General features: G+C 33.9%; 1 pseudogene; it reads left to right on the plus strand.

Moving 5' to 3' along the window:
* LOC108481697 (rust resistance kinase Lr10-like) overlaps positions 1–24644 on the plus strand; it is a 101496-nt pseudogene extending 76852 nt beyond the window's left edge.
* The last annotated feature ends 294 nt before the right edge of the window (positions 24645–24938 follow it).

Raw genomic sequence — 24938 nt, forward strand, 5'->3', positions numbered from 1 at the left:
GAAACACAGTGAATACAATGTGGTGGAACAATTGAATAAGCAACCAACACGAATCTCGGTTTTATCTCTGCTGTTAAATTCGGAGCCACACCGGAACGCTTTGCTGAAGGTGTTGAATCAAGCTTACGTGGCAAATAATATATCCGTTGAAAAGCTTGACAGATGGGTGAATAATTTAAACGCGGATAATTTTATTTCTTTTAGTGATGATGAAATACCACCTAACAGTAGAGGCTCAGTGAAAGCACTGCATATTATGACTCGCTGCAAGGGCTACATAATTCCGAACGTGCTCATCGATAATGGGTCGGCACTCAACGTTATGCCTTTGGCCACGCTTTCCAGAATTCCGATGGATCTATCCCATTTAAGGCCCTGTCATTCTACGGTAAGGGCATTCGACGGGACAATGCGTGAAGTCATAGGAAAGATTGAGATCCCTCTGAAAGTGGGTCCCTACATATATGATGTCGAGTTCCAAGTCATGGACATTACACCCTCATATAACTGCCTTTTGGGAAGACCCTGGATCCATTCTGCTGGAGCGGTCCCATCATCCCTCCATCAAAAGGTGAAATTTATCATGGATGGTTGTTTGGTCACTGTCGAGGGAGAAGAAGACATTGTCGCATCTATCTCTACTGATGCGCCATACCTTAAAATGAGCAAGGACGTAGTGGAATGCTCCTTTTGATCCCTTGAATTCGTCAATGCCACATTCTTCACTAAGGGAAACAAAATTCCCGTGCCTAAATTGTCGAGAAATACTAGAATGGGTGTTAAGTTGACTATAGGAAGTGGAGCTCGAGCGAGAAGAGGTTTCGGGAGATATCTGCAATGAATAGTCAGGGCTCTAAAACCACTGCACCATAAGGCCCGCTACGGTTTGGGGTTCCAGCCGGACATGCGTCAAAGAAGAAGACAGTAGAAGAAAGATCAAGAAAGAAGGATCGTGAGAACCTTAGGCCGAGAACCAGAACGTGAGCCTATGGAATTCCCTCCTTTGTCAAGAACATTTACGTCTGCGGGAATGATATACCCAAGGCAGGATAATGCACAAGGCAAAATGTTAATAATCGAAAAGGGTTTTCAAAACATCAGTATAAATGTCATTGACAAAGAAGCTGACACAAGTAAAGATATCTCAAGGATACGCCTTTGTCCCTCGGGTTTCATGTTGAACAATTGGACTGCCGAGGACCTTCTTGTAGTTTATAAGTCTTCAGAGTAATGCTCAAACATTAATATTTTATTGTGTCCTTAGACATAATAGAATTCTTTTGTAAGAGCTTGCATTCGCTTTTTATCACTCAAATGAATATCAATAAAGATGCATTTTGTCACGATCTTTTGCATTATCACTAATTTCATAATTATTTTCTCATTTCATAGCCTATCCTTACATTTTCCTCATGCCATGCCATAACATTTCGTTTGTTGGTTCCAATACTGGGATGCCCCTCTATAGTTTCCTTTTTCATTCAACTTTCAGGTGCTCAGATGTCAACAGCATGAACAAACCCGTTACAAGTCCTGAAATCGATTTTGAGAAGGCTGTTTGTTTAGGAGAATTCAAAGCCGAAGAAAATGCTAAAAACTATGTCTCGTCTCCTGACTTGCTAAGAATGGTGGAACAAGAGGATAAACAGATTTTTCTTCATCAAGAATCTGTTGAAATAATAAACTTGGGAACTGAAGAAAGGAAGCAAGAAGTGAAGATTGGGATCTCTATTTCAGGGGGCACTAGGCATAATTTAATTGCTTTACTCCACGAGTATAGAGATGTATTCGCATGGTCATATCAGGACATGCCAGGATTGGAAAAAGATGTAGTGGTCCATAAACTCCCATTAAAACCAGAATGCAAACCCATTCAGCAAAAGCTAAGAAGGATGAGACCTGAGATGCTGTTGAAGATCAAAGAAGAGGTCAAAAAGCAATTCGATGCGGGTTTCTTACAAGCTTCCAAATATCCAGAATAGGTGGCTAACATAGTCCCGGTACCAAAGAAAGATGGTAAAGTACGAATGTGCGTGGATTATCGTGACTTGAACCGAGCAAGTCCTAAAGATAATTTTCCCTTACCACACATTGATACGTTGGTGGATAACACAGCAAAACATTCATTGTTTTCCTTCATGGATGGATTCTCGGGTACAATCGATCAAAATGGCCCCTAAGATATGGAGAAAACTACCTTCATAACGATGTGGGGAACATTCTGCTACAAGGTGATGCCTTTTGGGTTAAAGAATGCAGGGGCAACATATCAGAGGGCTATGGTGACGTTATTCCATGACATGATGCATAAAGAAATAGAGGTCTACGTCGACGATATGATTGCTAAATCCCGAGGGGAAGAAGAGCATGTAGTGAACCTGAAGAAGTTGTTCGATAGACTGAGAAAGTTCCAGCTAAAGCTTAATCCGGCCAAATGTACGTTTGGGGCTACCTCGGGAAAATTGTTGAGCTTCATTGTCAGTGAAAGAGGTATCGAGGTTGATCCAAATAAAATAAAATCCATTCAAGAGTTACCACCTCCGCGCACGCAAAAGGAAGTCAGAGGATTTTTAGGGAAGTTAAACTACATCGCCCGATTCATCGCTCAGCTTACTAACCAATGCGACCTAATCTTTCGGCTTCTTCGAAAACATAACCCGGGAGAATGGAATGAGGAATGCCAGGTGGCCTTTGATAAGATAAAATAATATTTGTCTAGTCCTCTAGTACTAGTACCGCCAACTCCGGGAAGACCATTAATTTTGTATCTGACAGTGTTCGAAAATTCAATGGGTTGCGTACTGGGGCAGCATGACGAGTCAGGAAAGAAAGAAAAGGCGATCTACTACCTCAGCAAAAAGTTCACTGAATACGAGGTAAAGTATTCGTCTATTGAAAAATACTGTTGCACTCTAGTTTGGGTAGCTCGGAGACTCAGGCAATATATGTTGTATCATACAACATGGTTAATTTCAAAGCTGGACCCAATAAAGTACATGATGGAATCACCTGCACTCTCAGGAAGAATGGCACGATGACATATCCTCCTATTGGAATACGACATTGCCTATGTAAATCAGAAGTCGATAAAAGGGAGTACAATAGCTGATTTCTTAGCGACTCCAACGACAGAGGAATATGAGCCCTTGAGATTCGATTTCCCAGATGAAGACTTAATGTGCATCACAGAAAAGGAATTCGAGTCATCAAAAGAGAAGCCATGGAAGATGAGTTTTGATGGTGCGTCGAATGCTTTGGGGCATGGAATTGGAGCAATCCTAGTCTCACCAGACGGGAATCATTATCCGTTCACTGCCAGGCTAAATTTCTTCTGTACCAATAACATAGCAGAATATGAGGCCTGTATCATGGGACTTTGTGCAGCTATTGAACGAAACGTCAAAACTTTAGAGGTTTATGGAGACTCAGCATTGGTGATTTACCAAATCCGTGGAGATTGGGAAGTGAGGGATTTGAAATTGGTTAAATACAGTGATCTAGTGGCAGAGCTGATTAAAGAATTCAAAGAAATAACTTTTAATTACTTCCCACGAGAAGAAAACCAATTGGCTGATGCCCTAGCCACTTTGGCTTCAATGTTCAAAGCAAACAGAGAAACAGAAATAATGCCTCTTCAAATGAGCATATATGAAGTCCCTGCACATTGTTTCAGCATTGAAAAAGAGCCAGATGGACGACCATGGTTCCATGATGTCTTAGAATATATCAAGAATCAAAGGTATCCCGAACAAGCAAATGAGAAAGACAAAAGAACAATTAGAAGAATGACACCTGGATTCGTTCTTGACGGGGACATCCTATACAAAAGAGGAAAAGATCAAGTGCTATTGAGACGCGTGGGTGATGCTGAAACTAGAAAAATACTTGAAGATGTCCATGAAGGAACTTGTGGAACGCATGCCAATGGTTTCACTATGACTAGGAAGATTATGAGACTCGGTTATTACTGGCTAACGATGGAAAGTGACTGCATTAGTTATGCAAGAAAATGCCACAAATGTCAAATTTATGGTGATAAGATTCATGTAGTCCCTTTACCCCTGCATGTCATGACTTCTCCGTGGCCTTTTTCTATGTGGGGCATAGATGTTATAGGGCTAATTACCCCAAAAGCTTCTAATGGACACCGATTCATTTTTATGGTTATTGATTACTTCACAAAATGGATAGAAGCCGCTTCGTTTGCCAACGTGACGAAGACCGCAGTTTGCAGGTTTTTAAAAAAGGAAATCATTTGTCGATATGGTTTGCCTGAAAGAATCATTTCAGATAACGCATTGAATCTGAACAACAAGATGATGAAAGCAGTGTGTGAGCAATTTCAAGTAAAGCATCATAACTCCTCGCCCTCTCACCCAAAGATGAACGGAGCTATTGAAGCGGCGAACAAGAACATTAAGAAGATCATTGGGAAAATGACCGAGACATATAAAGACTGGCACGAGAAGCTACCATTTGCTTTGTATGCATATCGCACATCTGTGCGGACATCTACGGGGGCAACCCCCTTCTCTCTAGTCTATGGAATGGAAGCTGTGCTACCTATCAAAGTTGAGATTCCCTCTCTACGAGTCTTAATGGAGTCAAAATTAGAGGAAGCAGAATGGGTTTGAGCTCGATACGACCAGTTAAACCTCATCGAAGAAAAACGTCTAAAGGCAATTTGTCATGGACAGATGTACCAGAAGAGAATGATCGCGGCTCATGATAAGAAGGTACGGCCAAGAGAATTCCACGAAGGAGAACTCGTGTTGAGAAAGATTCTCCTAATACAAAGAGACCTGCGAGGGAAATGGACACCGAATTGGGAAGGACCATACGTCGTAAAGAAGGCATTCTCGGGTGGAGCTTTGATTCTCACTGAGATGGATGGGAAAGAGTTACCGAATCCAATGAACTCAGATGCTGTGAAGAAATATTATGCCTAAAAAAAATCAAGATGAAAACCCGAAAAAGGGCATCTTAAAAAAAAATCAAGGTGAAAACCCGAAAAGGGCATCTTGATTAACACAAAAGATTAGGATGAAAACCCGAAAGGGCATTCTAATGAAGCAAGCACTGGCTTAAAAAGCAAGGCATTTTGAACGCTGGGTCGAATAGTGAGACTACAGTATTTGAAGCATTTTTCAATAGCTCGAAATCTTCTACGCAAGAAGCCATGCTTGAAAAGATTCTTGATAAGAAACGTGAAAGAGTTCATGTATTGAATATCTAGGGCATTTGTATCCGTTGAATGCGATCCCTTTTCTCTTTATGACACTTTTTCACTATCATTGGTTAATTTTCTTTGTTTACTACATTTGAAATAAATAAATGTGAGGTGTCCCTTTACCCCTACCTGACCATTTTCATGTATCTCATTATGTGGTTTATTTAAATGATAAATAGTGAAATGACATACTCTAGACAAAAGAAATGTTGAGCATTACCCAGATAAGAATTTGATAAGTACAAGAGTCTCAAGATAAGGAAAAAGTTCAACCAGGGGCATCTGAGAAACGTTGATTACTTGTAAAGCTTGAGGATAGGTACAGGGCCTAAATAGAAAGTCAAGAGCCGAAGAAATGAATGTAGGTCATCACAAAAAAATCGTGACGAAAAAGGAGATAAGAGAAACATGCCAAAGGCGCATAGCATAATCATGTAGGCATAAAGGCATTTAAGACAAACATATGCATATCAAGATAACGTTATGCATGACATCTACAGGTACTCCAGTAGAGCGAGAGGACGTGATGATAGATGTACTAAATTAAAGGAAAAGACACCTGAGTTCTACCAGATAACATGTTTTGGTATTTTGATGCTTTTATTTCTGTTTCAAAAATTCAACTCATATTGCGAGAAATGAGTTGAGCCTCAAGACACGTTGAGGTAATTTCAATTTCTGTTTTCAAAATTCAACTCATATTGCGAGAAATGAGTTGAGCCTTAAGACACATTGAGGTATTTTCAATTTCTGCTTTTCAAAAAATCAACTCATATTGCGAGAGATGAATTGAGCCTCAAGACACGTTGAGGTATTTTCAATTTCTGTTCAATTTATGTTTTTCAAGAATCAACTCATATTGCGAGAAATGAGTTGAGCCTCAAGACACGTTGAGGTAATTTCAATTTCTATTTTCAAAATTCAACTCATATTGTGAGAAATGAGTTGAGCCTCAAGACACGTTGAGGTAATTTCAATTTCTGTTTCAAAAATTCAACTCATATTGCGAGAAATGAGTTGAGCCTCAAGACACGTTGAGGTAATTTCAATTTCTGTTTTCAAAATTCAACTCATATTGCGATAAATGAGTTGAGCCTCAAGACACATTGAGGTATTTTCAATTTCTGCTTTTCAAAAAATCAAATCATATTGAGAGAGGTGAGTTGAGCCTCAAGACATGTTGAGGTATTTTCAATTTCTGTTCAATTTATGTTTTTCAAAAATCAACTCATATTGCGAGAAATGAGTTGAGCCTCAAGACACGTTGAGGTAATTTCAATTTCTGTTTTCAAAATTCAACTCATATTGCGAGAAATGAGTTGAGCCTCAAGACACGTTGAGGTAATTTCAATTTCTGTTTTCAAAATTCAACTCATATTGCGAGAAATGAGTTGAGCCTCAAGACATGCTGAGGTATTTTCAATTTCTGTTTTTCAAAAAAAAAAATCAACTCATATTGAGAGAAATGAGTTGAGCCTCAAGACATGCTGAGTTATTTTCAATTTTTATCATTCAAAAAAAAAAAATCAACTCATATTCAAGAGGTGAGTTAAGCCTCAGGACACGCTGAGGTAATTTCAATTTCTGTTGTCAAAAAAACCAACTCGTATTGCGAGAGGCGAGTTGAGCCTCAGGTCACACGCCGAGGTATTTTCAATTTCTATTTTTCAATTTTTGCCTTTAAAAAAAAATCGACTCATATTGTGAGAGGTGAGTTGAGCCTTGGCTCACGCGCTGAGCTATTTTCAATTTCTGTCTTTCAAAAAAATCAACTCATATTACGAGAGGTGAGTTGAGCTTCAGATCACACACTGAGGTATTTTTTCAATTTATATTTTTCAAAAAAATCAACTCACATTGCGAGATGTGAGTTGAGCCTCGGGTCACATGTCGAGGTATTTTCAAAATCTATTTTCAATTTCTGTTCGTCAAAAAAATCAACTCATATTGCAAGAGGTGAGTTGAGCCTTGGCTCACACGCTGAGGTATTTTCAATTTCTGTTCGTCAAAAATCAACTCATATTGTCAGAGGTGAGTTGAGTCTCGGGCCACATGCCGAGGTCTTTTCAAATTCTGTTTTTAATTTCTATTTTTCAAACAAAATCAACTCATATTGTGAGAGGTGAGTTGAGCCTTGGCTCATATGCTGAGGTATTGTCAATTTCTGTTCGTCAAAAATCAACTCATATTGCGAGAGATGAGTTGAGTCTCGGACCACATGCCGAGGTCTTTTCAAATTCTATTTTTAATTTCTATTTTTCAAAAAAATCAACTCATATTGTGAGAGGTGAGTTGAGCCTCAGGTCACACACCGAGATATTTTTCAATTTCTGTTTTTCAAAAAAAAAATCAACTCATATTGCGAGAGATGAGTTGAGGCTCGGGTCACGCGTCGAGGTATTTTTTAATTTCTGTTTTTCAAAAAAATCAACTCATATTACGAGAGGTGAGTTGAGCCTCAAATCACGCACTGAGGTATTTTCAATTTCTGTTTTTCAAAAAAAAAAATCAACTCATTGCGAGAGATGAGTTGAACCTCGGGTCACACGCCGAGGTATTTTTCAATTTCTGTTTTTCAAAAAAAAAATTAACTCATATTGCGAGAGGTGAGTTAAGCTTCAGGTCACACGTTGAGGTATTTTCAATTTTTTGGCTTTTTTACAAAATCAACTCATAATTCGAGAGGTGAGTTAAACTTCGGGTAGCATCCCGAGCTATTTTCAATTTCTTGTTTTTCAATAAAGAATAAAGATTGGACATTTGAACAAAATTTAGTGCTTTTAAGTCTTTGCATTATCCTTGTTTCACAATGATGAGCAAAGAGGGGCAGCTGTAAGCATTAAATTTTTGTCCGACTAGAATTCGTGTTTAATTTACAAAATTTCAAAAAAAATAAAAAAATAAAAAAAATTACATTTTGACCCCTAAACTTTTCTTTAAATTTCACTTAGACCCCTAAACTTTCCTTAAATTACATTTTAACCCTAAATTTTTTAAAAATTACATTTAGCCCCAGAAGTTTTGCTGCATTTGTGATTTGGTCTTTCAGACAGATTACGTGATTTTGGGCAACCACTTCCCAGATTTTCAGGCCAAAAACATGGGTGGTTGTTCCTTCTTCACCCACTACTTGCAAATGGCATAAAAAAGAAGCAAAAGGGTAGAAATAAAGGAAGAGACCACACCAAAAAGAAGGGATTCTCCCATTTGAGAAAAAAGAAAAAAAAATTCCAGCAAAAAATTTCCAGCAAAAAAAACCCAAAAAAGGAACATTCAAAGAATCTAAGCAAGAAAAACTTCAATATCCAAGCAAGCAACCAAGCAACCAAGGACTAACCACCATTAACACCACAACCAAGCTCCCAAATCGAAACCCACTCTAAATACCCGAGCCAATCGATTATAAGCCACCCCAAAACCCAAACCTCAACTACCCGTAGCTTGATTTCATGCGGCGCATACGATGGCTGTTGGTGGCGCGCACGGTGGAAGGAGAAAGAGGGGTTCGGCGGCTTGAAGCTTGGATCTCTTCTTTCTTTCTTTGTTTGCTGCTGGAGATTTGTTTGTTTTGGGGAGGGGGTTTAGTATTAAAAAAAGAAATATTTTAGTTAATGGGTTGGTTTATGTAAGGTTTGATGGGTTAAATTTAGTTTGGGTTAATTAGTAGGTTGGGTGATGATATGTTAAGTTAGTGGGTTGGGTTGGTTGTGTTGGATTATTAAGTTAGTGGGTTGAGATTGGTTTATGTTAGGTTGAAGTAATTTGGATTTTGTATATTTTATGTAGATTTTATTTGTAATTGGTCTAAATAAAAATTGGTCTTAAAAAAAATAAAATAAAAAATAAAAAAAATTTAAATTTTAAAATGGTCGGGTCAACCTGACTCTATTGGCGGCAATCTGCTCCGGTTAAGATCACCCACAAAGGCCCATTTCAACAGCCCGAGAAGAAAAGAGATTAATTTCAGTAATCCATAATATTGGGGCTTCGGTATATTCTTACCTTTTTATTATTATTTACCTATTTCAATTTAATATATATATTTTTAAACTATATTATATACATATATATATATATTTTGTACATATCATTATTTTATATTATTGTTGCAAAAAAAATTTATGTATATATTTTTATGTAAGTTTCCTAATATTTTCTTTTATTGTAGATATTATTATTATTATTACATACTTTTATTATATGCATATATATATATATATATATATGTTTTTATGTACATATTATTATTATTATTACCAAATATATCATTTTTTTCCTATTTTATTATTAGTACATGATTTGTTTTTATTTTCCTTTTTGTAAATATCATTATTATTGTTATTCTAATATTCTAGTATTCCATGTTAATATTTTTCATTAATGATATCATTTTTTATGTCGTTTATCTATTTTAATTTCTCACTTTAGGAATATTTTTCTCATGTTTTAATTAATTTCAATAAATAAGGTAATGTTTCGCATTTTGGAACATCGAAGAATTGTGCCCTAACTTACGGGGTTTCGGTTCTCTCGTTGGTTCTAAATAGCTAAATATCCTTTTGAGTTTTGAAATACACGGATTTCCAATTTAAATTAAAAGACGACCTTGTGCTCGGGAATTTATGGTATTGTGTCCTAACTTACGGGATGTGATACTCCGATATCTCAAGATAAGGAAATCTTTAAACAAATCGATTTAAGTCAATTCAAGAATTTTAAAATCAGTATTAATAGAAAAGATCGTATTTCCAGTCCCTTCCCGATTTTTAATTTTGACATTAAGACACTAACTAATCAATTCGGTACCAATTTTTGGGCGTGTCGAGGGTGCTAATCCTTCCTCGCACGTAACTGACTCCTGAACTCATCAAGTTTCGTAGACCAAAGGCCCTGTTTTAGTAAACTAAAATTGATTTATTAAAACAAAAGTGATCCGATCACACCTGATAAAAGATTGGTGGCGACTCCCGTTTTAATATTCACTTTTAAACAAAGTCGATCCCCGTTTTCAAAAGAATGGTTTCGACATAAGGGTTGAAAATATTTGAGAGATAGGAGTCTAAATTGTGGCTATCTCTCCAGATTCTTTGTTAAAGATATTAGTTGCACAAAAAAAAGGGGTATTTCGTCTCTGACGCCACATTGATAAATAATGAGCAATGTCAACCCAAGTGTAAAAGGGGATCATTCTTGGGAAAAGAAAAATTATACTCTGCATTCATGCAAATATCAGACATATACATATGGTCATTACACCCAAGGAACGATGTAACAGATCAAATTGATTGAAGATGATACAAATCCTATACCTTTGAGTTGCAGCAGACTGGATGGAAGAAACCAAATGTTATTCCCTTGAAGTTGCAGTGGGAGGCACAAACTGTATGTCCCAAAAGGTACAGTGGAAAGGACTCTGAAATTACAGCGGAGCAAGCTTGCTGAACAGAATGTGATTGTTTCTTTGACTTTTCTGTCAAAAATACTAGCCAAACAAGATGGCAGCGTAATACGTCAGTGATAGTGTCCTGATGAGCAACGAGCAATGATACCTTAAGCCTTTTGTTTTAAAAAAAAAGAAGGATCATTTTCATTCCTGCATTCATATATCATAACACATCTAGTTAGGAGCAGTTGATTCATTTCGATCATAGCATCCTAATTATTTGACATAAGCATCACATTTAGTTAGGAGCATTTGATTCATTTCGATCATAGCATCCTAATTATTTGACATAAGCATAGATACATGAAACTGATTCTACAGATCATGTCCCTAGAGGATGGTGTAGTAACATCGGTGAATTTGCAGATCTTGTCTCTCTGAAGTTGCAGTGGAACAGATCGAAGAAAGCAAACCTTGTCTCTCTGAAGTTGCAGTGGGGCAGATTTAAGCCACCATCCTATCTCCCTAAGCAGTAGTGGAGTAGGCTGAAGATAGCAAATCTTATTTCCCTGAAGATACAGTGGAACAGATTGAAGCTACAAATCACAAACCTTATCTCCTTGAAGTTGTAGTGGAGCAGGTTGAAGTTACGAGTCTTATCTCCTTGAAGTTGCAGTGGAGTAGACTGAAGATAGCAAATCTTATCTATCTGAAGTTGCAGTAGAGCAGATTAAAGCTACAAACCCTATACCTCTGAAGTTGTAGTAGGTCGGATCAAATCTACCTAATCTCCCTGAAGTTGTAATGGAGTAGGTTGAAGCCACAAACATTATCCCCCTAAAGTTGCAGTGGGGCAGGTTGAAGTTATAAGTCTTATCTTCTTGAAGTTGCAGTGGAGTAGCCTGAATATAGCAAATCTTATTTCCCTGAAGATAAAGTGGAACAGATTGAAGCTACAAATCACAAACCTTATCTCCCTAAAGTTGCAGTGGAGCAAGTTGAAGTTATGAGTCTTATCTCCCTGAAGTTGCAGTGAGTAGACTGAAGATAGCAAATCTTATCTCTCTGAAGTTGCAGTAGAGCAGATTAATGCTACAAATCCTATACCTCTGAAGTTGCAGTAGGTCGGATCAAATCTACCATGTTAGATCTTATCTCCCTGAGGTTGCAGTGGAGCAGATTGAAGTTATAAATTACAGATCTTATCTCTCTGAAGTTGCAGTAGAGCAGATCATAGCAAACCTTGTCTTTCTAAAGTAGCAGTGAAGCAGGTTGAAGTTAAAGTCTTATATCCCTAAAGTTGTAGTGGAACAGAATGAAGATAGTGGATCTTATTTCCAGGAAGATGCAGTGGAATAGGTCAAAGCTACGAGTAACAAGTCCTATACCTCTGAAGTTGCAGTAGGTCGGTTCAAATTTACCATATTGCAAATCTTATCTCACTGAAGTTGTAGTGGGTTAGAATAAGGCTACTTGAAGAAGAGGAGCACCAAAGAAGTCGAGACTAATTTGGCCCTCTTAAGGTCTTTGCTATGTTCTCGTTACACGACAACGAGCAAAGAGGGGCAGCTGTAGAGGCCCAAATTTGACCGGGCCTTAATAACAATAGCCCAAACCCAAAGCAAAATCAAACCCTAACCTAAAAAAAACATAGCCCACCTAGCCCAAAAACTAAAGCAGAAAAGAAACCCTAGACTACCAAGCGCCGTTGCCCCATGTGCACCGTACGACTGCTCCTTCTGACCACCTACTCTATTAGCCACGCCTGCAGCACGCCACCGTCCCATCACTTTCAAAGACCTGCAAACAAAAGAAAGGAAATAGAGCAGAGCAATGGAGCAGGCAACAGTAGCGAAAACAACAGTGAAATAGGGATTTATATATCGGCTATAAAACCGAAAGAAAACTAATGTAATACGGGGGGCATTTTTTGAAAAAAATGATTGTATTACAGAGCATACGAAGAAATCAAAAATACTAAAAATAGTGTTCAAAATTGAGTATTCTCAAGGTGTTTTTTTATCTCTGTTAGTTCGTTTTTTTTATGTGTGTTTATTTTAAAAGCAAGCAAACAAAGAGTGAAAAAGTAAGAAAACTCACCTGATTTCCCTGTGTTTGCGACGCCGAGGGGCCCTTCTCCGCCGTTGAAATCGAGTCCGAAAGGTGGAGGGTCCTTCTCATCTCGTTCTTTTGGGGCTTAAAAAAGGGCATGGCTTTCAAATGCGGTTGTAAACAAGGGGGTTAAAAACCCCATTTTCACGCAACTCCGACCACCGTCCATGGCGGACGAGCGGTGGACCAACGATGGCGGCGCAGAAGCTAGGGTTTCAAAACCCTAGCAGAGAAAGGGAGAGTTCTTTTTAAGTTTTTTAAAGAAACAGACAGCAAAAATGAATTTTTTTTAGAAAAAAATGGTTTTTATAGCAGTGCAAAACGGTGCCGTTTTGGCACCAAAGGCACCAACACTGAAACGGCGCTGTATGGAGGCGACCCGCGTGACCCGACCTACCTTCTATGGGATCCGCGTGTTTTATCTTTTAATGGGGTATTTGCGCGTCAAGTCCCCCCGCATTTGCTGGTCTCCCAAATCCAGTTTCCTTTTATTTTAATTTGTGCCTCACAGTTTATTTCAATATTAATTTAGTCCATGTTTAAGCATTGTGTCTTTGAGATTCGGTATATTTTCATTTTTAGTCCCTATTCTTTGGGGCGCATTTAGTTACGGTTTTAAATTCTGTTTTAATAATTGGATTTATTTTTAAACTAATCTGTTAATCTTGTTTTTGTTCTGATTAAGTTCTTTCTAGTTTATGTGATTCTTTTATTTTTTTTCTAATTCGTTTATCATTTATTTTTATGTTAATGTGCTATTTTGTTAATTTTTACATTAGATTAGTTTATTATTTGCATATTTTCAGTTGTATTTTTCTTAAAAATTGTTTTACCTTTTTAATTTGTCTATTTTAAATTCCTCTTTTATATATATATATATATATATATGTATATATATATATATATATATATTGTTGTTTTAGAGATTTACATGTTATTTAATTTAATGTTATTATACATACTTATATTAAATTATGTTTACTCTAAGTACGCATTATTGATTTTATATTATTATTATTTTTAAAAATTTATGATATATATTTATATGTATATTTTTTTAAATTCATTTATTTATAATTTGTCTCCATTAAGGATTTTATTTAAAATGGTATATTTTATTTACTTTAAATACTTTCATATATTAGTATCTTTATATATATTATCTGTACATATCATTAATTAATTTAATTTGTTTTATATGAAATTATGTTATATAAATTATTTATTTCAGATTTCTTTTCACACAACATATATTTTAATAATCATTCATATTCTATTAGTTTTATATACACATAAGTTATTTCAAATTCATCAACTCATCAATTCATGTATTATGTATATTATATTCCTCGATTCATCATTATTTTAAAATTGTCTTGTATCACATTAGCTTCTAATTTCTATTTTGTCTTATACATTTTATGTTGATTGTTTTATATTATATCATTGTTGCATATTGATTATTCATTTTTTTGTATTATTATATCAATTGTTCTCTACCCATGCTTGAAAATGCAAAATCATTTTTCTTAGATTAATTATATTTAATTGTTTGTTTTGTTAGTTGGCTAAATAAAGCTATATTATATTCATGCACCAAATATTGTATGTGTGCACATTATTCCATGTTTTTATTTTTACTTTTAGCCCACAAATGTTGCATCATAATTTTCAACTTTTTAAAAGCAATTATTCCATTTTATTTTAAGTCAAATTAATGTGTTTTAAGCTGGTTTTACAATTATTCATTTGAAAATTCCTTTAGAATTTTACTTGTGTTTTTCCAAACCCTAAAACATGGCAGTGTTCGATGTTTGGAAATTCGGGGAATAGTGCCCTATCGTGCTGGGTTTCGATTTCCTGTTTGTTCAAAATAATCGAATATTCCTTTGGAATTTCACTCGTTTTTTCTAAATGCTAAAGCGAGACCATATTCAATGTTTGGAAATTCGAGGAATCGTGCCCTACCGTGCTGGGTTTCGGTTTTTCGTTGGACTAAATAATTGGGCATCCTTTTGTAATTTTCAACATATAAACTTTTGGAAGTCGAAATTTATCGTGTTTTCGAGGGTATAAAGGATCGTGTCCTATCCTGCTGGATGTGATGCTGTATTCCTCTAAAACAAGAGAATTTTGATGACCAACTTGGGCTATTCAAATGATTATAAAAGAAACCACATTTTAAAAACTCTTTTAAATCTCAGACATAAGGACAATATTTAATCAATTTGGTATCAATTTTGGGCGTAATGAGGGTGCTAATCCTTCCTCATATGTAACCGATTCCCGAACCCGTTTTCTCAAATTTCGTAGGCCAAAATCGTTGTTTTATTACACCAAAATGTTTTATTAAAATGACCAAACTTCTTGGTGATCCAATCACACCTAAACAAAAAAGATTGGTGGCGACTCCATTTCTGTTTTTGAAAGTCGATCCCCATTTTTTTTAATTAAAAAGGGTTTCGACAATTCAGATTGTCAGGCTTGAAATTTGCCTTCAGAAACTATATGGACAGCTTTGTCAATTTCCTTTTCCATGGCCCCTATGTCTACAACATTTCATGGGATCCACCAAGAAGTAGGCTTCCCAAAATTCAATAGAAGTGCTTTGATTTTGCTATTTCGCTGCTCTCTTGCAATAATGATATTTCGTTTTTATTCGTGGTTTTTTTACAGGAACTTATATTCTCTGTTTGGGAATAACAGGTATTGTTAATTTTGGATATGTTGATTTGCATTTTTTCAGATACAAATTCTAGCACTAGTTAAGAAAAGATTTTAGCAATATTCTTGGGGGGAAAAAAAGAATAAGGAGCCTATCATAGTATACAAGTTTATATTTAATTTCACTGCAAAACTAAGAAATCTATAGCATTCTTTAAGGAGTTTGAATGCTGAAAACAATATTCTATTATACGAAAGAATATTTTTTTGTCAAGTAAAGAAAGATCGAGTTTTATTTAAGTTTGTGTTCATAATGGTCTTGTTTAGAACTTTCACAGGTTGTAAGTTTGGTGAATATTCATATTGCTATAACGTTCAACAAAGTTAGCTCTTCAAGACTTTGCTTCATTTAAAAAGATTGAAGGTTATTATATTTGTACTTTGTCCTTCTTCAAGTATATTGGACATGAATATAAAAGTTGAGTATCCTTCATGGACCATGGTGAGGTTACAATAATTGGTATACAATTTGAATGATTTACTCTTTTGTATGTGAAGTTCTAAGTTTGAATTTGTTGAGTTGCACCTGCTAGATTATAAAACATAACATATAACTCGGAATTATTTTTCTTGGGTTCTCCATGGTCTTTCAAAGTTTTCCATTTGGTATAGAAGGGTAAATAGAAGGCATCGCTGTTATTTCTAAATTAATTCCATAAAGTAGTGAAATTAATATGCCCCTCTTTCAAGTAGTAGTTAATTATAAAACAGCATAAAACTATCAGTTAATTATAAAACAGCATAAAACTATCACATTATATATTTTTTGAGAATATAATTTATATATTATTTGATTAATTTCACAAGTATTGACGTCTTACATTGCATTTCTCTTAATTTAGGAGTTAGGTTTGTCCTCAGGATAATTTGTTTGCTTGCTCTTATTACATATAAATGGAGAAGAAGACATTTATTTATGAATGATGCGATCGAAGAGTTTCTTCAAAGTCAAGAATGTTTGTTTAAGCTTTGTCTTTCCTTTTTTCCTTTCCTGTCATGATCGGATCCCCCACCCGGCCCAACTCAATTTGGGTCAGATTTGGATAAATATTTTTTATATTTCAATTTAAATAATAAAAATATTTTAAAATTTAAATTTAATTATAAAAATATATAAAATATCAATTAAAAACATTTTTAATATTTTCGAATGAAAAGCGAGCTTTTGGGAGAGTTGGATCAAAAAGAGACCAGGACTTGGAAATTTTTTGAAACTGAATCTCGATCCGGCTTGACCTGACCCATAGACATTACTATACTAAACCGATTTCATTTAAAATGAAACGGAATTCGAAGTCTCTTCATGTATTTTTGAATTTAAGTCAATTGTGTTTTGGATAATTAAAATTCAGAATTAGAATTTAGTTTTGAATTTAAACTTAAATAGATAGAATTTATATCTTATATTTAATTTTTTATTTTAAATTCATGTAATTATATTAAAAACTATTTGAAAAGTAGTTAAGTATTCGTGGAATAAAATAAAAAAAATCTATACAATTGGGCATTGAGTCGCCTTGCTTGACAGTTCTAACTATTAACTTCTTTTTTAGAAATATCCAACAAATAGTTGTCTTACATAACATAAAAGGACCAAAGCGATAACACTTGTTGCACTTAAATGTTTTTGTGTTTCAAAGAAGACTTAAGACATGCATTGTCTTGGTCCTCCTCATTGTAATTGAAATTTATTAAGGTGATAAAGGTTGATCTACAAGTATATGGTCCAAATTTATTTAAAATTTTTGAATAATATTAAAATCTTCTTTTTCTTTTGCTTGAGATAACCATGGCTCTGTCCTTGGAATTAGATGTGCTTTGATTGAGGTGTTTCCAGAAAAAAGATAAAAGAATAAAAGGTGATAACAATTTATTGAAAATAAAATATTCATCCCAATTAAAGCTGACGACTAGTCAAAATCTTCTGTCCCCATTGAAGCTTTCTTATATATTTCCCTGGTTTAGTTAGAAACTTAATCGTTAACCCTCATTGTTGTTCTTCTTCCCTACCCAAAATTTTAGCATGCCCAAATTAAAATCAAAACTGCCATTGTTGGGTCACCTAATGCCCGATATTGCTTTATTTGTAATTCTATTCCCTGGTGTTTGTCTTGCTAGGCAACTTATTAACCAAGATTGCGACTCTACTTTCTGTGGGAATTTGAATATCAGTTTTCCATTCCGATTAAAAAACCAACCTCCCCAGTGTGGTCTCTATGACTTTGAACTTGAGTGTGAGAACAACAATAGCACCACTGTTGTTGCAAGAGAAGGGAAATTCTTTGTCCAACAAATCTTTTATGAAAATTATACAATACAAATGGTCGATACAAGCTTGGACACGGATGATTGCAACTCCCTTCCTCTTAGTTCTCTCTATTATAACTATTATATGTATGTTGTGAATTGTACGGAACCTATAAATTCATCACTTTATATTGAGGCTTCTCGTTGTACCACCAAATCCAATACCTCTTCTTCCCTTCCAACTTCCCATTTCTATTTTTGAGATGCAAAAACTCATCCATCTGATTTCAATCAAGCTTGCACTATTGAAGCGGAGGCGCCAATTATGGTTGAGAATATAACAGGCATGTCTACGCCGGATATCTACAAGAAACTATTAGAAGGTGTTTGGGTTAAATGGAGTAGATGCCAGTACCAGAGCTGTTATAAACCAGATGTGTTAAAAGAAATGTAAGTTTGTTCAATAATTTCAATTTGCATTTAGAGTGTGCATCATATTGGAAATTTTAGTTACAACATCTGCCTTTGCTTTTTGTATGACCTACCTTTATTTTTTCTTTTATTTTACGTTACTTTTTTTCGCAACTTAGTTGGTAGTACGTAAATATTGCACCGTTGTGGATGAGTTTACTTTTTCGTAGTCTTTTAATGCTATAATGTATATTTTTGGATTAATTAATTTAAATAAATTTTGTCTCACCTTTCATTATATTAAATAAATTTTGTTACCTAAAACTCTTATACTGTAATACATGTTGCATACTTTTGAAAACAAAAATATGTAAAGAATTGTTTTAAAATTTTTGAGCATATACCTCAAAATAGAATATAATGTTTTAAATTACCTTCCATTGATTTTTTTTACACAAATTTGGAATTTTCCTTTACACCCCTTTATTAATTTTACTTTGATTTGTTGAATATATAATTCAGATTTTCAAGGTTGAAATTTGCCTTTAGAAACTATATGGACAGCTTTGTACATTTCCTTTTCCGTGGCCCCCATGTCTACTACGATGTCAATGATTCTATACCAAGAAGTATGCTTCCCAAAATTCATTAGAATTTAGAAGTGCTTTGATTTTACTATTTCGCTGCTCTCTTGAAATAATGATATTTCGTTTTTATTCGTGGTTTTTTTACAGGAACTTATATTCTCTGTTTGGCAATAACAGGTATTGTTAATTTTGGATTTGCAGATTTGCATTTTTTCAGATACAAATTCTAGCGCTAGTTAAGAAAAGATAGTAGCAATATTCTTGGGGGGAAAAAAGAATACGGAGCCTATCATACTATACAAGTTCATATTTAATTTCACTGCAAAACTAAGAAATCTACAGCATTCTTTAAGGAATCTACAGCATTCTTTAAGGAGTTTGAATGCTGAAAACAATTTTCTTCTGTTATACGAAAGAATATTTTTTTTGTCAAGTAAATAATGATGTTGGAGTTTTGGTTAAGTTTATGTTCATAATGGTCTTGTTTAGAATTTCCACAGGTTGTAAGTTTGGTGAATATTCATATTGCTAAAACATTCAACAAAGTTAGCTCTTCAATCGATCCATTTTTTTTGTGTGGTTGTTTTGCATTTTTTGGTGATTATAGACTTTGTTTCATTTAAAAAGATTGAAGGTTATTATATTTGTACTTTGTCCTTCTTCAAGTATATTTGACATGAATATAAAAGTTGAGTATCCTTCATAGACCATGGTGAGGTTAGAATAATTGGTATCCAATTTGAATGATTTACTCCTTTGTGTGTGCAGTTCTAAGTTTGAATTTGTTGAGGTGCACCTGCTAGAATATAAAACATAACATATAATTCGGAATTATTTTTCCTGGGTTCTCAATGACCTTTCAAAGTTTTTCATTTGGTATAGAAGGGTAAACACAAGGCATCACTGTTATTTCTAAATTAATTCCATAAAGAAGTGAAATTAATATGCCCCTCTTTTAAGTAGTAGTTAATTATAAAACAGCATAAAACTATCACATTATATACTATTTCGAGAATGTAAGTTATATATTATTTGATTAATTTCACAAGTACTGATGTATTACATTGTATTTCTTTAAAGGTGGAATTATCTTTTTGAGGTCATTTCCTGGGATAATTTGTTTGTTTGCTCTTGTTACGTACAAATGGAGAAGAAGACATTTATCCATGGATGATACGATCGAAGAGTTCCTTCAAAGCCAAAATAATCTGGTATTATACGTCCAAAAGAAAAGTAGATAAATAGTATATTATATATATTCTTATCATTATATTTGTTTAATTAAAGGTTGTTGTCGCTCTTACCAGACTTAAATGTCTTTTTGTGTTTCAAAGAAGACTTAATACTTGCATTTACTTTTATTCAAAAAAAAAAACGGAGTTTCATTGATTTGTTGCTTTTTAATATTATTACTTTCTCCTTTTAGATAATGATTTTAAGGATTATTATTTGATAGAAAGAAAAATTCCACAAGCAAAAGTTAAATAATAACAAGTGGCCTTTAAATTATATTTAAAATCTATAAATAAATAAATGGACACATACATGTGATCATCTTAATCTTACTAATAATGTACCAAATAATAATTTTAAAATTAATCAATAATAAATTGTATATTTTATCACCTACAAGTCTTGACAATGAAATTCAAAATAATTAGTTAGATTAAACCATTTGAATATAAAATTATTATAATGATAGTATATTTATTTTGCATATTTTATATACTCAAATCAACTTTTTCTTAAATTAATTTCTGCTAATCTATAAATTTTATATTTAAATTTTGTCAATTTAAAGACATTTAGAGGCTGATCAGATTTTTGACTTTATAAAAGCCAAAAATAATAAATTATTAAATATTAAATTAAATGTAATATAAATGTCTTTTAAAAAATATATATATGGGTTTTCAAATATGTGGACTTGCTTTAATTTTTGCCCCCCACCCCAAAGCTAATGTTTTAGCCTTCGTTCATTCTTAATCGCTTTCCAAATTGCAGCATGCCAAAACCAAAACCCCAACTGCCATTGTTTGGCCTTATGGCCGTCATCGCTTTATTTCTACTACCAGAAGCTTGCATAGGTAGAAACACAAACAACGATTGCGGCTCTACAATGTGTGGAAACGTTAACATCAGCTACCCTTTTCGATTAACAACCCAACCTTCCAACTGTGGTGACCATAGGTTCGAACTGGAGTGTGACAATAACAACCACACCAATTTAGTCATGAAGTATGGGAGATTCTATGTCCAAAACATCTCTTATGATATTTGCAAGATCGAATTCGGTCCAAATTATCTCGAATCCCAAAATATCTCATGTGAAACGATGCAAGCTATGGATGCAAATCTCAGCAAGGATGATAATTGCTCCCTTCCTCGCAATTCCTTTCTCGTTGATGACTCCTGTAAAGTACCCTATACGGTGGGTATTCCGTCTAGCGTCATGTTTCTTGTGAACTGCTCGGAACCGATGAACTCTTCTTCGTATATTAATGCCTCCCGTTGTCCCACTATATCTTCCTACTTTTATTTTTTAGATAGCCAAACCCCGGTTGGAAATTTCAGCGAATCTTGCACAATCGATGCCCTGGTTCCGATTATGGTTGACAATATCAGCGGCATGTCTACTTCGGACATCTACGAGATGCTATTACTCGGCTTTGATATAGAATTGAACGGCCTTGATTTAGAATTATGCCGCAAGAAGAAACTTTTCAATCCATGTAAGAGTTTTCCTCCAATTTTATTGCTTAGATGAGTACTTTTCATTAAAAATAATTATAAAAAAGACAGTGGAAAAGGTAAATATCATTAATCTAACATTTTTCTTTTTAGTTTCTAATGTCTCATGGGTTGATTGCAATTTTAATTATATTAATGATAATTAAAAATAATTCTTAAATTTAACTTTCTTTTCAAAATAAATAATGGATAAATAAAATAAAATAAATGTTTTAAAAGTGCTTAATATAAACAACAGCATGATTATAAAAAAAAACATAATATTATGTATGAATATGATTCACTATTACATCCTTTAATGCTATAATATATATTTTTGGATTAGTTAATTTGAATAAAATTTGTCTCAACTTTCATCATATAAAATAATTTTGGTTATGTAAAATTCTTAAACTGTAAAAGATGCTGCATACTTTTTATGTAAATAATTGGTATAATGTTTTTAGAATACGGTTGGTTAAAAATATGGAATAGATGATGCGATTTGTTTCTTCTTCAATGTCTTGTTCCTTGATTTGGTTGGTTTTGTTGTGTTGTTCATTTGTTTTCTTATGAGAGTTCTAACTTTTCATACTTGTTGTCGAGCTATTGGTGATTTAGGTGTATGAATGTCCTTTTGGTCAGTTTCCCCTTGACGTTTTAATAAAATTTATTGGATGAAATAAAGGAATATTTAGAATAAGATATACCACAAAACAAAATACAGTGTTTTAGATTACCTTCAAATTCAATTGATTTTTGTACACCTATTTTCCTTTATTAATTTTACTTTGATTTGTTGAATATATAATTCAGATTGTCAGACTTGAAATATGCCTTCGGAAACTATATGGACAGCTTTGTACGGTTCCCTTTCCATGGCTACGATTCAGTGTATCAACCAAGAAGTATGCATCCCAAAATTTATTAGAAGTGCTTTGATTTTGCTATTTCGTTGCTCTCTTGAAATAATTATATTTCGTTTTTATTTGTGGTTTTTTTACAGGAACTTATATTCTCTGTTTGGCAATAACAGGTATATTTAATTTTAGATTTGCACATTTGCATTTGCACAGATACAAATTGTAGCACTAGTTGAGAAAAAATATTGGCTATATTCTGGGGGAAAAAAAAAAGAATAAGGAGCCTATCATATTATGCAAGTTTATATTTTATTTCACTGCAAAACTAAGAAACCTCTGGCACTCTTTAAGGAGTTTGAATTCAGAATTCAATCTTCTTCTATATGAAAGAAATTTTTTGTCAAGTTAAGAAAGATGTTAGAGTTTTACTTAAGTTTGTTTTCATAATGGTATTGTTTAGAACGTTCACAGGTTATAAGTTTGGTGGATATTCATATTGCTAAAACATTCAACAAAGTTAGCTCTTGAATTTATCAAATCTGTTTTTTGGGGGTTCTCTTGCATCTTTTTGGTGGTTCAGGATTTTGTTTCATTTATGAAATTTGAAGGTTATTATATTTTTAATTTGTCCTTCTTCAAGTGTATTTGGCATGAATAGAAACAACAGTTGAGTATCCTTCATGGTTAAGAATCATGTTCTTTCTTTAGAATTTGCTAATTGGATGGGGTTACGAATGTGTTAATTTGGGTGAATGTCATGACCCTCTCAAATCTATTGCAATGCGTGAGGTTAGAATAATTGGTATCCACTTTACATAATTTGGTATCCACTTTACATAATTTACTCCTTTTGTGTTTGAAATTCTGAATTTTAATTTGTTGAGATATACTTGCTAATGACAAAAACATAACATATAATTCAGACTACTCTCGATTAAGTCCATAGACTAGTCTCAAATACTAGTTAAGATAAAACTATCACGGTATATACTTTTTTCTGAGAATGTAAGTTATATATTATTTGATTAATTTCAACTTGTTACATTGTTCTTGTTTAAAGGTGGAGTTATCTTTTTGAGGTCGTTTCCTGGGATAATTTGTTTGCTTGCTCTTGTTACGTACAAATGGAGAAGAAGACATTTATCTATGGATGATATGATCGAAGAGTTCCTTCAAAGCCAAAATAATCTGGTGCCAATAAGGTATTCTTTTAAAGAAATTAAAAAATGACCAAAATTTTAAAGATAAATTAGGTGAAGGGGTTATGGCTCGTTGTTTAAAGGAAAGCTTCGTAGTGGGCATCAAGTGGCAATAAAATTGTTGGGTAAGTCAAAAGGTAATGGCCAAGATTTCATAAATGAAGTTGCTTCTATTGGGAGAATTCATCATGCTAATGTGGCAAAACTTATTGGATTTTGTGTGGAGGGATCAAAGCAAGCTCTGGTATATGACTTCATGTCTAATGGATCTTTAGATAAAATCATATTTACAGAAGAAAATAAGAACACTTTGGGCTGGAAAAAAATGTTTGATATTGTGCTTGGGGTGGCTCAAGGAATTCATTACTTGCATCAAGGATGTGACATGCAAATCCTACATTTTGATATCAAGCCACACAATATTCTTCTTGATGAGAATTTTAATCCAAAAGTTTCCGATTTTGGTCTTGCTAAATTGTATTCAGTAGATGATAGCATTGTCTCTCTCACTGCGGCACGAGGAACGATAGGATATATTGCTCCTGAATTGGTTTACAAAAATCTTGGAGGCATCTCATACAAAGCCGATATTTATAGTTTTGGAATGTTACTGGTGGAAATGGTAGGAAGGAGAAAGAATGTGAATGCATTTGCTGACCACACTAGTCAGATCTATTTTCCATCTTGGATTTATGACCGATTAGATCAAGGAGAGGACATAGAGCTAGGATATGTTTCTGACGATGAAAAAGTAATGGTGAAGAAGATGATAATAACAGCCTTTTGGTGTATACAATTACTACCTTCTGATCGCCCTTCAATGAGTAAAGTCTTGAAGATGCTTGAATCTGATGTTGAACTCCTTGAGATGCCTCCTAAGCCATTCCATCAACTTCCTCTTGAAACATCAATGGAGGTTCATAATTGTGAGAACTCTAATGATGAGACAAGTACACCGTTGGATAATGTTACTATAGCGAGTTCAAATATTGCATAAGGTTAGAAACATTTTACTTCATTATCTCACCTTTTAGCTTATATATATATTTGTATTTTCTTTAATTACCAATGTGTTAAGTTATTGTTCATAATTACCAATTTTCTGTAATTTGACTATTTGTTCAATATTAAATATATAAATTTAAATCATAACTAAAATTATATATAAATTAAAAATAGATTATATAAATAGATTTTTGTGTCAATTTAGTTGAATTGAATTGAGATGAGTTGGTTAGAATTTTCATGTTTAGATCAACCTTGACTTAGATTTAGACATGATGTGTTTGGAAGTTAATTTTTTAATATTTATAAGAGTTACTGCTACAATAACTTTTAATCGTGTTATTGCATTGGAGAGGCTACTAATGAATCAAAGAAGAATCTGTTGTGATGAGGATGTTGGATATCTTATTTCGTTTTTCATGGTTTCTGTACTCTAAGTGTGATGTC

The sequence above is a fragment of the Gossypium arboreum genome, chromosome 1 (genome assembly GCF_025698485.1).
Source record: "Gossypium arboreum isolate Shixiya-1 chromosome 1, ASM2569848v2, whole genome shotgun sequence".
NCBI lineage: Eukaryota > Viridiplantae > Streptophyta > Magnoliopsida > Malvales > Malvaceae > Gossypium > Gossypium arboreum.